Source organism: Lissotriton vulgaris, unplaced genomic scaffold, assembly GCF_964263255.1.
Source record: "Lissotriton vulgaris unplaced genomic scaffold, aLisVul1.2 SCAFFOLD_1441, whole genome shotgun sequence".
Lineage (NCBI taxonomy): Eukaryota > Metazoa > Chordata > Amphibia > Caudata > Salamandridae > Lissotriton > Lissotriton vulgaris.
In genome coordinates this window covers 253,316-266,708 of record NW_028242661.1, presented here as the reverse complement: position 1 = coordinate 266,708, position 13,393 = coordinate 253,316, and the positions used below count along the sequence as shown (strand labels likewise).

The 13,393-nt window shown below is 45.0% G+C and overlaps 1 protein-coding gene across 1 annotated transcript in view; it reads left to right on the top strand.

Moving 5' to 3' along the window:
• The window catches only part of LOC147668877 (fish-egg lectin-like), a 121,624-nt gene that overhangs the window by 38,464 nt on the left and 69,767 nt on the right, over window positions 1-13,393 (top strand). The window lies entirely within an intron of this gene.

Genomic DNA, 13,393 nt, shown 5'->3' with positions numbered 1-13,393 from the left:
ACACCAAGAACTGGGGACTCAGTACCTATCCGATATATTTGCGCTAAGACCACTGACATGCTGGGTAAGATTGTGGTTAAATCAAGATATTCCGCTTCCCCACCTGATTGTGAAAGACCTTGTGTCTCAGGACAACTCAATGTGCGTGCCCTGGCTAAAATACCTGAAATCTTGTTTTTTGAGGCTTGGATGTTTGAATCTGTTTGAAAACCCTTGTGGGATTGTAAAGGGAGATGTGGCAGCAATTAAGCGGGCTTTTCATATGGACAGGAGGGCCCAAAGAGAAGGGGAGGAGCTCATGAAACCTAATATTAGGAAATATGTTATGTTAAAAACCTGTGACACCATGGAACTATATTTAACATGCACCTTCACTTCTCATGAGAAATTTCTGCTGACGAGGTTCAGGTTTAATATTTTTCATCATCTTTTAATTAGACCTAAGTCGGATATTTTTTAAAAAACTGCTGCTCCCTGTGGCTGCGACGGGAAGTCTCCACAGGATATACTGCATTTTATATTTTTATGTAGGTTTTATGAATACCCACGCAGACGTTACCTTGTTGCTCTTTTAAAGAAACTAAATTTTAATCAAATAAGACCAGCACCTATGTATTTACAGCTTTTGCACAGTGACAGTGTTCTTCATGTCATAGAATTTTTAAAACTAACTGTCAAACTGAGAAAGTGCCTGGATCAGTAGTTCAGTTCAATAAACTTTATTCGGTTAAAAGCAAATAACCATAAAAGTAACAAACACAAAACAAAATACAGTAGTACAGTAATTACAATAGATACTTCTCATGATTAGTAGTACAGTGAGGTAGATCGATAGGGAGTCTATGATGTTTCAGTTTGAATTTGTTTCCTGAATTTAAAAACACTTTTTAAATAGTTTAAAATCACAGTAACAGTTAAAATCGTGTCCATTTTCTGTACTTCTAAAAAAGCTGGGCGACATCTGGTTAAATTCATGGTTTTTAAAAAAGGGACTATAATTTTCCTACGTATAGCAGTATAAAATTTTGCAGAAGAAAAGGATATGAATATCAGATTGTTGCGATGTACCATCACACAAGCAGGTGGGCAAAATATGAATCCAAGAGTTCATACATGGAAAAGACACTAATCTAAAAAATATACAAAATCTAAAACGAGTTAAAAGAAAACGATCATAGTTAGTCATGGGCAGGGATAAATATGGCTGTACAGTATTAGTCTCACAGAGGGTAGGAAGGTGCGAGTGTACTGTAGATTTCAAAATTTCCACTCTCTTCCTCTTATCCAGCAAGTGGTCCAGGCAGATAGTTTTTAGTAACTTCCTAGGAATAGTGTCCATTGAGGTTGGGTCCGAGAAATATGAATGTAGACCAATCTCGGTCAAAAAGTGCTTTACGTAGCTCAACCATTCCATTCTGTCCGCATGGTCCAAACTGAGGGTGTCACGTAGCAGGGCCCGGTTCATAACGCATTCGTTAGTAGTCCATACCCTGTGCCACAGTAGGATAGGTTGAATTCTGATAATGTCCGTTATGTAGGGTTGGCCAAGTTCAGCGTGACAATTAAATGTGGCTGCACACTGTGGAACTGCTAGAACTCCCCTCAGAAATTTGTTCTCTACCAGCTGGATTTGATCAACATTTGCATATCCCCACAGACCTGAGCCATACATAGCCACAGACAAGCATGTAGCTTTGTAAATGGTTAACATTTCTTTTATCGGCTTCCTGCCCAGTTTCCTAACAAAGTTCTGTAAAGCCATGATCGTTTTCATGAATAAAAGAGTTCTAGCCTTAATAGCGCTTGTCCAGGAACCTGATTCATGGAATAAAATGCCCAAATAAGAAAAGGTTGGGGTGTTATCCAGCGGCACATTGTTTAAGAAAATACGCTTCATTAATTTACCTGGTTTTAGGCCACAATTCATTGTGAAGGTCTTACTACAGTTTACTAGTAGATCCAGGTTCAGCATAAATTTCTCAAAGCTAACTACTAGTTTTTGTAAAGCGCAGGGAGTGCGTGCCATGAGTACTGCGTCATCCGCATACATGAGCGCAGGGATTTCCCTCCTCCCCACCCTGGGCATATCCCTACACTCCTGCAGCAGGTGACGCTCGAGACCATTGATATAAAGAAGGAATAAAAAAGGTGCCAGTACGCAACCTTGCCGCACTCCACGACCTATACTAAATTGCCTGGAGCATTCTCCTCCCCTGCCATAACGAACAGAGGCTGTAGCTCCACTGTAGAGTTCCCTCAAAAAACAGATAATGTTATTGTCCACTCCCAAACCTTTCATTATATCCCACAGTTTAGAGTGTGATACACAGTCGAACGCTGAGGAAAGATCGACAAAAGTAAAATACAAGCGTTCGGATTTGATCCTTATATATTTATGCTGCAAAAGCATTAGGTTTAACCCTTGCTCAATTGTGCCAATCCCTTTTTGGAAACCAAATTGCAAATCACTAATAATATCGTTTTCCTCTGCCCAGCTTTGGAGTCTTGCCAATACAACACGTCCTAAAATTTTTACTGAGGAATCAAGAAGGGAGATTGGTCTGTAACAGGCACAGCTGTTCCTATCCCCCTTCTTGTAAATCGGGACAATGATTGAGGTGAACCAGGATTCTTTTAGACCCAATGAGAGAGCTGCATTAAAAAGTTGTACTAACATTGGCCCCCAGATTTCAATATTCGCTTTGAATAGGTCTGCCGGAATCCCATCAGGTCCGGCAGCCTTACCGCATTTAGTTGACCCCAAGGCTAAAAGCACTTCATCAATTGTTGTAACCAAGTTGTAACTCTGTTGTGCATCCAGGCTAGAGTTAATACCCCCACCATGGATGTCATCCTGTGCCTTATAGAGATTTGAAAAATGGTCTACCCATTTGTCCTCATCTATTGCAATCTCGATTCGTGCCTTATGGGTTTCATAGGGGAAAGGGGTGTTAATTGCTTTCCAAAATGCAACAGAATCTTTAGATTGCGAGGCCTCACAGAGGGAATCTAGTGCCTCCTTATTCAATGCGGTTCTCCTTGCTTTCAGGGCCTGAGTATATGTGTTCCTACACTCTCTTATTTCATTTTTATCCCTAGGGCATCTGTGTACTGCCTGTTTTAAATTTTTCAAAGCCCTTGTACATGCAGTATTAAACCAGCTCTTGGGCCCCTTGCCTCTGCGTTTTGCCTCCACCCTTAGGCTACTTTTTATATTTGTAGCTATTGTTCCAAAGTGCTCAATAATTTGATCGTTAGTAGAATTCTCGCTTAGGCAAATCATAAAGCTATTTGAGCACACCTCCCATAGTTTCTCAAAAAAGGTTGTGGGGATTATTTTACTCCATTTAAGTGTGTACCCGTTTTGTCTCCCAAGGACAACATCAACCGCTGTCTCTATAAGAGGCGCGGCCGTCGATGGGTCTGGGAACAAATCTGCTACCTTAACAGATTGTGGAAGGTGGTCACTTATGGGTAGTTGGATGTTCGTAACCCCCATGAGTCTATGATTGAGGTTACTGGAGGTAATAATAAAATCAATAGTTGTCGATAAGCCTCTACCAACGAAAGTCGGAGCAAAGGGTGTGGGTTCTGGGGCAGATTCATTGGCAAACCCCAAGTCAAACATGAATAATAATTCATTTAGTAAGTCCCCCATCAGGGTATGATCATAGTGTGTCAAGTGCATGTCTCTCTCAATCATTAGGCCACATAGGCCCTGATTCCTTTTAGTACATAATGAACAATTAAAATCCCCCCCCCATATGATTATCAGCTCCCTTTCATTTCTGTCTACCTCTAACTGAATTTCATCTTTAAGCTGCTTCATTACAACCAGAATATCATCTTTCGGGACATTATTATAAAAATTAATAATTAACACTACAGCTCCTTTATGATTCCGTAAGGTTATAATTTGGAAATAACAGGAGTTTAAATGGCAATGAGCTTGTTTAATTTTAAGTTGATTTGAAACAAGCGTTGTCAATCCACCCTTGGCTCTACCAAAATGACCTCCAACAGCTGGTGTAAAGAAGGTTCTATAGCCACTTACATGGATTGATTCCTGTATCCAAGTTTCTTGCAAGGCCACTATATCCTGACCGTTTATTACTGACTCCCAGGCTGGATTTGTGATTTTTTGCCTGAACCCTGCTATATTCCAAAACAACAGTGCACATGAATCGTTCTCTTTCTGGGCCAGGCCTTCACCTGCCTGTTCCCCTCCCCTAATATTGATATCAACTATGGGGTGTTGCATCTGTTCCAGGGTATTACTGTTGCATGGTAACAAACTGTCAGTATTAGGGGCCTTTTGTAAAGTTGGCAGATCTTGGGGAATCCCACTCACAATCTCAGTAATTTTAAGGGGAACTATGTCCTTAATCAAGGGGTGAAAAACTGGAGAATGAAACTTGTTCCCAACCAAATTTTCTTGGGATGTCTGAGCTTGTTGTCAATCCACCCCGTCCAGACCATTAAAAATCTGGAAGCGATTTTGAATAGGTAGATTGTACATGGATGGGTGGAACTCTCTATTATTCCATGACCTCCCTTGCAGCAGGTTGGGCTCGGGGTGTGGTGGGTATAGGCTGTTTATAGGGGGGTATTGATAATCTGATACTCGGTATCTGGGATAGGACTCCTCCGGCCTTTGCATATGGATATGGGGGTCCTGAGCATTTACATAAACAGGATAACCCATCAGAGGTGGTGGCCCCATTAAACCGGGCATATCCCATAGTCCCACTTGTCTAAAACCCCGCTGTCGGTGTGATGTTTTCTTAAATGGCTGCCTATTCCAACCCTGTTTGATAGAATCTTTTGACGGTGCATAGGGATAGAAATAGGATAAAAGATGTGTGGAGATGGCATCGCTGCTACTAGCATCGAACCAATCTCCAATGTGCCTCACGGCCCTATAATCCTTAAAATTGATGACTATCACGTCACCACTTCTATCCTTAGGTCTGACTCCCACCCAATGGGCACGCCTTACACTTAGGATTTCTCCATTGATGGATGCAGGCAACGGTCTGTTGTCTCGGAGCCAGAATGTGACCTTGTTCCGTAAGGCAACATGATCTTCCCATTTACCTGCAGGTAGTTCTGGAACCCCTGCCATTACAATGACAAAAGGGGCAGAATCTGGGGGTAAGTCTATAGTATGGCTCGTTTTTGCTAAGGCGGTGGTTGGTGGATTCTTATTTCTCGGATTAGTTGTTAAAGGGTCTTTTCTGCCTCCCTGATTTTGAGCTCCCCCAGATTTTTGGGTTTGTTCTTCAATTACTGGGGCCGCTGGCTGAATCGCAGGCGGTTGCAGCGTGGGAGTTGATGGCAAAATCGTTGGGCTACCCACTCTTCCCTTTTCTTGCACTAATTTCTTTTTTAACGCGGGTACTAGTTTCTTAACTACTGGAGTTATAGGAGTTGGTGTTACAGTAGTCGTTACAGCATTAGATTTTGCAGGAGGGTTAGTCTTAACTGTGGGATTCGTTTTAGCTTTTCCCGGGCCTTTTATTAGGTCATGTAAAAGGAGGGAGTTCTGTTCAACCTTTTTCTCTATGATGTTCAAGTGTGTGGACATTAGATCCGTCTTATCCAAAATCGGTTGCATCACACCCCTGATTAATTCTAAAATTTTGGCCAACATGGCCTCTTCCCCTAATAAAGTTTGCCCAGTATGTGACTGTGGGGTCTGAACTACCCCTTTCCTTATCTTCCGAGGTCGATTACACAGTGGCTCACCCCCCCTTTTTTTACTTGTTCTTATAGTGGGGGGTGAGATAGATGACCTAGAAGATGCCTCAATGGGCATTTTTGGTGATCCTGATAGCCTTCCATTATCATTCCCTGTAGATGAATCTAGTAAAGATGGGCTAGTTGGCGTACTAGACAAAAGATGCTTACTCATTATAGTGGGATCAAGGGGAAAGTTACCAGTATTCTCTATAATCCCTGATTGTGAAAAATCAATAAGCATCACGGAATCTGTGGGTCGGCTCTGTGAAATAGCATCCCCCATTCCTCCCAAGTTTGAAGATCTCAGCTCAAGAAGTAGAGGTGCAGTTTCAGGCACACTCCCCCCTCCTTGTGTAATTTTACAACTTGTCTTACTTTGCTCCCCCCTCCGTCTCACTCGGGCTTTCTTAAATTTTCTAGGGGATTCTTTAGTTGCACGATCATGTAATCCTGTAGGTGATATGGGTAATACTGTGGGAACAGGAGCACAAGGAATTTCATCATGCTGGCCTGCATGGACCATGGCTGTTACAATGGTTACTTTGCCTGCAGGGACCGAATGTTCCTTAGCCACAGGATTCTCAAAAACAGTTACTGGGGGTTCTGGTGCAATAATAATAGCAGGTGAGTGTTCCAGACCCAGTGAAGCCCTCCTGTTACTGTTAATTTGCGCTACCTTCTTTATAAGGAAATTGTCCATAGTAACAACTTTAGTAGTCATAGTGGCTGTTGATTAGATGCTAGCTTAATACGAGAAGTATAAAAGTAAAATAACAGGGTCTCACTCACATAGCAAGAAGCTGCTCGAATGATGGATAGAGGGACGTAAAGGGTATGGCCCCGGCCCGGCTCCTTGGTCCCCGGAGGGCCACAGAGGGCCCGCCCTTTGCCCGGGCTTAGCCCCGGGCGTCCCGCTCGCGTCCCGCGACGCGGGGCTCCTCTCCGCTTTAACCGCCCGTGTGCGCTCCCTCAGCGCGACCCGCGTCACTCAGCACGCGCCGCCGCGTTGCCTGCCGGGAGTTGTAGTCTCCCGGAGCGGCGGCGCGGAGTCCTGATGGCGTCTGACTCTTGGCGGTGTCGGCGAGGTCTGAGGTGAGTATCAATGGCTCTCCGGCCTCGTGTGACTCCTTGGCGGTGGCGGCGGTGAAATGTCAGTGTCCCCCGCTCTGCCGGGCTCCTCTCCGCTTTAACCGCCCGTGTGCGCTCCCTCAGCGCGACCCGCGTCACTCAGCACGCGCCGCCGCGTTGCCTGCCGGGAGTTGTAGTCTCCCGGAGCGGCGGCGCGGAGTCCTGATGGCGTCTGACTCTTGGCGGTGTCGGCGAGGTCTGAGGTGAGTATCAATGGCTCTCCGGCCTCGTGTGACTCCTTGGCGGTGGCGGCGGTGAAATGTCAGTGTCCCCCGCTCTGCCGGGCTCCTCTCCGCTTTAACCGCCCGTGTGCGCTCCCTCAGCGCGACCCGCGTCACTCAGCACGCGCCGCCGCGTTGCCTGCCGGGAGTTGTAGTCTCCCGGAGCGGCGGCGCGGAGTCCTGATGGCGTCTGACTCTTGGCGGTGTCGGCGAGGTCTGAGGTGAGTATCAATGGCTCTCCGGCCTCGTGTGACTCCTTGGCGGTGGCGGCGGTGAAATGTCAGTGTCCCCCGCTCTGCCGGGCTCCTCTCCGCTTTAACCGCCCGTGTGCGCTCCCTCAGCGCGACCCGCGTCACTCAGCACGCGCCGCCGCGTTGCCTGCCGGGAGTTGTAGTCTCCCGGAGCGGCGGCGCGGAGTCCTGATGGCGTCTGACTCTTGGCGGTGTCGGCGAGGTCTGAGGTGAGTATCAATGGCTCTCCGGCCTCGTGTGACTCCTTGGCGGTGGCGGCGGTGAAATGTCAGTGTCCCCCGCTCTGCCGGGCTCCTCTCCGCTTTAACCGCCCGTGTGCGCTCCCTCAGCGCGACCCGCGTCACTCAGCACGCGCTGCCGCGTTGCCTGCCGGGAGTTGTAGTCTCCCGGAGCGGCGGCGCGGAGTCCTGATGGCGTCTGACTCTTGGCGGTGTCGGCGAGGTCTGAGGTGAGTATCAATGGCTCTCCGGCCTCGTGTGACTCCTTGGCGGTGGCGGCGGTGAAATGTCAGTGTCCCCCGCTCTGCCGGGCTCCTCTCCACTTTAACCGCCCGTGTGCGCTCCCTCAGCGCGACCCGCGTCACTCAGCACGCGCCGCCGCGTTGCCTGCCAGGAGTTGTAGTCTCCCGGAGCGGCGGCGCGGAGTCCTGATGGCGTCTGACTCTTGGCGGTGTCGGCGAGGTCTGAGGTGAGTATCAATGGCTCTCCGGCCTCGTGTGACTCCTTGGCGGTGGCGGCGGTGAAATGTTTAGCACCCTTGTGTTTTCCTGAGCACAGGCACTACAAATAGCTATCTAGAACCAACACAGAAACCCTTGCGCCATATTGCAAGGGAGCCTGCAATGAAGGGAATGATTGTTAATGTGCAGGAAGGTGTCGCATCCTGCACATAAACAATCAGTAATGGTGGTTCGTTACTTCTATATCCACTACATTCTGCAGCACAAATAGAAGTAGCAAATCATCATTATTTAATGATTGCTTATGTGCAGGAAGATACACCTTCCTGCACATAAACAACCGTTAATGGTGTTTTGTTCATTTTGGAGCACACATAGAAAAAGCAAAAACATGGTGAAATTAAGGTATTTCTCCTCGTTGCGCCATTCTAATGCCTGCTATTGCATGCCGTTATTTATGGCATTGCCTCAGATTTACACTTCCTTGTAAACCAGGGTCAGCGTCAAAATTGCACACAACTTTCACACAGAAAACTGAGTGAAAGGGTCCCCATATCTACAAAGTAGAGTTCTGAATATTGATAAAAGTGACATTCCTGTGGAGCAATCCCATTGTAAATATGCCCCTGAACTCTTATCTGTAAACGAAGCGTAAGCAAGAGACACTTCAGTATTTACATTTATGAAGAGTGAAAATATCACAAAACACTCTAACTTCAAGGTGCATACAAATATCACAAGTCGATGTTTAACTCACACATATTGTAAATCTCCCCCACAAAATTTACAGGAGCCTTGCATTCTATTAAAAACACAGAGGCGAAGATTATGACTAAACGTATTGACTTGTAGCTTTTGCAGCAAAGTGAAATATAACATACCATGGACGAAAAATAATAAGCAAAGGTATGAAGGTTTCTAGATCAGCTGTGACCTCACGTGTGATGAGGAATTATATCTGCGTCAAAATATCGAGAGGCCACCTGAGTCGGGAGGGCCTCAGACGGCGGTGCAGGAACTGTGTCTGGGATCTGGGGGGGGTATTGTATCCTCTGCATTATCATCATCTGAATCATTTGAATTGACAGAGCAAGATTTATCAGAATCTGAGTGATCATCTGTGGTGTGTATGGAGTCAGAGAAAGACATTTCTCATTTGTTAGGGAGGACAATCATAGGGAGACTAGGACAAGGATTTAGAAGACCCCTGGGACTGAGACACCTCAGCCATTCGCTTTTTAGGAGAGGCATTTGGCTGTTTTGCATATTGGGCCCAACGTCCCCGAGGCACTTGAAAGTCCAGTCTTGGATAAGGGGGTAAATATTTTATTAGCTTTTGAAAGGAGGTCACATTTGAATGACTTAATCCATCCTGCAACAGTGCCGAAACAGTGGACTGAATTAGATCCAGCACTATAACTGGTTGATCCCAGGCAAACTCCTGCCTAGAAGGCCCTTGCAGGCCATCCTCTTTCACAGAGGAGTCAGCATCCTTAGGATCTGAGGGGATATTACCAAGCAATAGCGATAATTATCGCTATTGCTTGGTTAGAGACACAAATTTACCGCTGAGCTGCGGCGATTTTTACCTCAAATAAACCTTGGTATTACCAAGATGGTCGCCCAAGATGGTCGCTATCTCCTACTAGCTGTCGCTAACTGGTGTTAGCGACAGCTAGGTAATAGGGAGATAATTTTAACTCCGCTTTCTTGGCTTTTAAAGGCAAACAAGCGGAGATAAACACCCTTGATAATATGCCCCTCAATTTGCTGAAGCCTCTTAAGACCACTCTTCTCATTTTACTTGAGTTGAAAACAGATAATTAACTAAATATTAACAACATTGAAAATTATTGTTGTAGACAGGCTGAAATATATAGAGAAGAAATAATAACATCTGTGTCCTAAGGTGAAGGAATACAAACAGAAAAAGTGATCTAAGGCAGACTCACCGCACACTTGCAAGGAGAAGGTTAAATTCCTCCAGACATGACCCAGTCCAGAAATGCAGATATTATCAGGAAGAGAGAGTTCAGATGCAGGACAGCGGTGCCTCCAGGCTCTTGAGGCTAGCGGAGGAGTGCAGTACACAGGAGCTGCCGGAAGCTGATAAAAAAAGGGGAAAACTAGGGAAGGGGAAGGCTGAGTGAAGCAGGATAACACTGCTGGGTGGGGAGAGAACAAGTGGGGTCACAGGGCACCGGCAGAAAGGAAAAGAGCAATCACGGGTGAAGTATATTTACAAAAGAAGAAACAAGCTTTTACAATGCAATAGGTCTCGGAACTACAAATTTTGGAGCTAATGTATTGTAAATGGCAATGCCTTATACAAAATTTAAAGCCATTGGTATTTACAATCCTAAAAGCAACACCTATTGCATTGCATAGTGCGGTGTCCATTAAGAAGGCGCTGCGCTCATTAAAGTACAAAAAAGACTTGACTTGACTTTGCTTCCAACAGTGTGTGGTTTATCGACCGGCTGCACATTGTGGTGCAAGCGTTGCAAACATGTCCGTCCTGCCTGTAGTAGTGGCAGTCACTGAGACTGTCATAGTGATGCTCACTGACCAAGACAGCTTCTTCCCTCAGCGACACTCGCCTGAGGAATGATACTACACAATGGTGGATTATCTTCTTTGTCAAAAAACAGAGTGATAAAACTGGTACTTTACAGTTGTGTCTGCACTTGTGTAGAAATACGCCCCCTTGTTCTGAAGCTGTCTCTTTTGTTGTGGACCGGTTGGGTGCCAGGGCGGGTGATACTAATGTAAACGTGCATTTTTCGCTCCTGCCCATGGATACGCAGAAGACTCAGTGACAAAAAGAGCAGCGACAAGTGGCTTTGGTTGCAGCCCTTTTTGGCCCCAGCCAGCCTTGGGACTGCAACAAAAGATGCCCTCGGCTGTCTGGGCAGGCTTCTCGTATTCAATCTAAGCCCTGATCAGGGCCCTCCCGCTTCTAATCTGCCCTCTTGGATAGATTTCCTCACTTTGTTTTCAATCTTTACTTACATATTGTCCTCAATTTTGGCGCAAAACACTGTTCCCCAAAATTAAGACACCCCAAATGTTGTCTTAGTTCGCCCAAGTTAGATTGAAGACTGTTAAACTTCAATTTTATGAGGCAACGTGCAGCCTTTTTTCTGTTTTTTTGCAGAGTTTTATATAGCACAAACTTGACTCGAATCGGGTATCAGAGCGCTTCACATAGCACCAGTTGCGTTACATGAGGACACACATTCATTTTTGTTAGGCACAGGGAGATTAAGTGATGTGGCCAGAATCACAGGATATTCAGCGTCATTGCTGAGACTCAGACCCGGTACCCCAGATTTGAGGTCGACCGCCCTAGCCGTTAGGCCAACTCCTACTCCCTTGTTTTAAAGCACCTCCCAAAGCATTATAATCAATAAAATACAACTTAATTGAAGCAGAGGGATGTGGTACATTATGCCATTTACTTCCGAGTTAGGAACGTTCACCATAAACAGGACAAGAACAGCAAGGAATATTCTAATACATGACAACTGAGCTGTGTTCTGTGAAGCTTGTGGGGAAAGTGGGAAACATCCTAAACCACGATGTTTCAAGAACGGCTCACCTGAACAACGAAGATTGAACAACGAAGAGGGCTGAACAACGAAAGAAACATCGACGTATGAAGAAACAACGAAGGATGGAACTACGACTTTTAAAACACTGGAGCATGCTAGGAAATCGTTTAAAAGGGTAATGGGTGTATGGGCAGGACTCCCCCTCTCAAATACGATTAAAAAAATATATATAGATGGATTAAAATCGAAACAAATAGGTTGTTGAAGAAATTAGTTAACATAAATTACCAGTTTATGTCAGAAGATGGCAGTGTAGCTTAAATTTAAAAACGAACAGCATATGATCAGTGTGCTCGTTTTTGAAAACTGTCTGGGCAGGCTTCTCGTATTGAATCTAAGCCCTGATCAGGACCCTCCAGCTTCTACTCTGCCCTCTTGGATAGATTTCCTGACTTTGTTTTCCATCTTTACTTACATATTGTCCTCAATTTTGGCGCAAAACACTGTTCCCCAAAATTAAGACACCCCAAATGTTGTCTTAGTTTTCCCAAGTTAGATTGAAGACTGTTAAACTTCAATTTTATGAGGCAACGTGCAGCCTTTTTTCTGTTTTTTTGCAGAGTTTTATATAGCACAAACTTGACTCGAATCGGGTATCAGAGCGCTTTACATAGCACCAGTTGCGTTACATGAGGACACACATTCATTTTTGTTAGGCACAGGGAGATTAAGTGATGTGGCCAGAATCATAGGATGTTCAGCGTCATTGCTGAGACTCAGACCCGGTACCCCAGAATTGAGGTCGACCGCCCTAGCCGTTAGGCCAACTCCTACTCCCTTTGTTTTAAAGCACCTCCCAAAGCATTATAATCAATAAAATACAACTTAATTGAAGCAGAGGGATGTGGTACATTATGCCATTTACTTCCGAGTTAGGAACGTTCACCTTAAACAGGACAAGAACAGCAAGGAATATTCTAATACATGACAACTCGGCTGTGTTCTGTGAAGCTTGTGGGGAAAGTGGGAAACATCCTAAACCACGATGTTTCAAGAACGGCTCACCTGAACAACGAAGATTGAACAACGAAGAGGGCTGAACAACTAAAGAAACATCGACGTATGAAGAAACAACGAAGGATGGAACTACGACTTTTAAAACACCGGAGCATGCTAGGAAATCGTTTAAAAGGGTAATGGGGGTGTGGGCCGGACTCCCCCCCACAAATACGATTAAAAAAATATATATAGATTGATTAAAATCGAAACAAATAGGTTGTTGAAGAAAATTAGTTAACATAAATTACCAGTTGATGTCAGAAGATGGCAGTGTAGATTAAATTTAAAAACGAACAGCATATGATCAGTGTGCTCGTTTTTGAAAACAGACCTAAAAAAGTATTTTAGAAAAAAAATGGCATTAAATCTAATTGTTTCGTGGTTTATGGAGTAGTGGTTTAAAATGTAGTGGTTAAGTGATGGTCGTGGTTTAGCCTTCTTTGATGCAGAAGTCGTGGTTTAGGCAGTAGTTGTTAAGTCATACAACCGGGGAAAGTATGTGTGCAGGCGTGGGAGCCCAGAATGAATGACAGGCGGCTTCCATCTTAATTTAAATCGAGTAAGGCTCTCACTGTAGCATGTTAGTGCTACTCTTTCCCCACCAAGGGCATGCCCAATTTTTAAACATTTCAGAAATGTTGTTGCACTGTGATGTACCAACGTTTTCTACAATATGATTTACAATGATGCAAAATAACTACAAAAATATGCAGTTGGAAGCCAGATAACTTTGATTCAATGGTGGCTCTCATAAAATGA